Source organism: Condylura cristata, unplaced genomic scaffold, assembly GCF_000260355.1.
Source record: "Condylura cristata isolate star-nosed mole 26May11 unplaced genomic scaffold, ConCri1.0 scaffold00005, whole genome shotgun sequence".
Lineage (NCBI taxonomy): Eukaryota > Metazoa > Chordata > Mammalia > Eulipotyphla > Talpidae > Condylura > Condylura cristata.
In genome coordinates this window covers 20,766,594-20,768,681 of record NW_004567106.1, presented here as the reverse complement: position 1 = coordinate 20,768,681, position 2,088 = coordinate 20,766,594, and the positions used below count along the sequence as shown (strand labels likewise).

At 37.2% G+C, this 2,088-nt stretch overlaps 1 long non-coding RNA gene across 3 annotated transcripts in view; it reads left to right on the top strand.

Moving 5' to 3' along the window:
• The window catches only part of LOC105853206, a 5,046-nt gene extending 3,164 nt beyond the window's left edge, over nt 1–1,882 (top strand). Inside the window, exons 2-4 of one of the 3 annotated variants that reach the window (XR_001145058.1) lie at nt 558–600; nt 975–1,080; nt 1,736–1,882. This is a non-coding gene — a long non-coding RNA (uncharacterized LOC105853206). Of the gene's footprint in view, nt 1–140; nt 601–974; nt 1,081–1,735 lie in introns of those variants that run through there. The other 2 variants (XR_001145057.1, XR_001145059.1) reach the window with 2 other exon arrangements.
• The last annotated feature ends 206 nt before the right edge of the window (nt 1,883–2,088 follow it).

The window sequence follows — 2,088 nt, the reverse complement described above, 5'->3', positions numbered from 1 at the left end:
GACATTACTAAAAACAAACAGAAAGATCACTAATTGGGAAAACATTTTCTCACACAAAAGTAGCGATAAAGGACTGATCACAAAAATATATGGAGAACTGATGAAACTCAACAAAATTGAAGTAAACAACCCCATCTCCTTGTTTTTGATGTCACTGACTGCTTTGAGAAATGTTGATCAAGGCTATTGTACGATGCCCCTCTGTTGGAACTCATCTAATGTTTTTGTCATAATCATGAGACGTGGATGAATGGGTTAGGGAGGAAGATCATAGAGATAAAGTATCATCATCAGTATATCATATCAACATGATTAGCAACATGGTTGTCATTGTGGATGTTCACCTGGCAGAAATATTGCTAGCCAGGTTTCTCAACTATAAATTTACTCTTTTTCTTCCACTTTTCCATAATGTACTCTTTGGAAGAAGTCACTATAAGAAACCAACACTTAAGGAAAGGGGGAAGTGGTGGTTATCCAGCCTTTTTTAGGGCAGAATATCTAGATAATTTACTTGACATTCTGATGTGTCTATTCATACTTATTTTTACCCACAGGGATGAATGCAGTGCCCTCAACACAGTAATCTCTTACTGTAAGGTACTGCAAAACTAGATTTAAAGAGGATTGATAATAGTCTTCATTTTATGGGGGAGTGGGGAAGGAAGGAGAAGGGGAGGGAATGCCTCATGCTAACCCTCCATGGTTTTAATAGTTTGAGTCATAGAGGGACAGTAAATGAGGTTATTTGTGGTGATCATTTTGTTTATATAGAGAAGTACTGGGTAAGTTTGTTTGTTTGTTTGTTTTATTGTTTGCAATGTTTGTGGCACTCATAAGGGGACATATCTCCCATTCCAGTGATACCAAAGCCAGACTGACTTTGGCCAATGACATGTTAGCATAAATGATGTGTGGCATATCCAAGTAGAATTTAACAGCCTTGTGTTTCCTCCATTTCTCTTTGCTCTCAGTCACACTGTCTGCAGTTTTCCAGATGAGGACTGCTTCCAGAAATGAAGGCCTCCACCAGCTCACTGAGGACAAAAATGAGAATAAGAAATAAACTGAAATTTGGAGGTTTGTTGTTCCCACAGCTTTGCCTAACATGGCCAGACTGAATGCAGTCGTTTCCTTGCTGAGCTGCTAAAGTGGGACTGCCCAGTACTGGACTTGATTTAGTTTTCATCAGTGGTTCTCTCTGGAGGTGTAGCCATTAGGACTTCTTTGTGTTTGCTGATGACACTGTGTTTAACTTTTTTTTTTCCTTTGTGATTAAAATAAACATTGTTTCTTAGGAATTAAATAATCGCATCCTTTCATTAGGACACTGTCAACAAAATTAATTAAACACCCACTGTGTGCAGAACACTGAGCAGATACTGTAAATTATTTTTCTGAATATTAATTTTAGGGTGATGGCATTTAAAAAATAAATTTAGAAGTAATAAGCAAAGACATTTAAGTAGGATAATATGCTACCAGAGCAGGATTTTATCTTGAACTAATGAAGTTTGACTTCAGGGACCCTCATTCACACAGGTACTTTCTAAGTCCCTTTACTCATGGTTTAGAATTATTTTACTTAAAAGCTCTATAATGCATAAGCTTCAGGCCTCAGCCAACCTGGCTTTTTCCTTATACATTATCAAATATGAAAGGATAAAAACAAAGAGCTATGTGAGTCCTAAGAATAACATTTAAGACTTCCACAATCTGTGTATCTGCCTCCCAGAAATAGGACTCCTTGCAAGACAGCCTTGAAGTTCGAGTTTGCCAATCAGATTTATAAGTGGGCCACTGGCATCTATAATGAGAGAGAAGAAGGATGTATTCAGCATCAGTCCGAGTTTCTTGAACCCAGAAACCACTCAACCTGCAAGGCCAGTGTCTATTACATACTGTACTATTTTCCTTTCATATGGGTCTTTGTTTTGTTTAACTTAAAAAAGTTTTCAGCATATACTCAGTCAGTCCTCTCAATTAATAGACCAGTTTTCACTGAGATCATTTTTTCCTAGAAGTAATTTCAATTTGAAAATAATTTATCTTACGGTTGGTGATGATAACACCCTCAGGAGGTTTAAG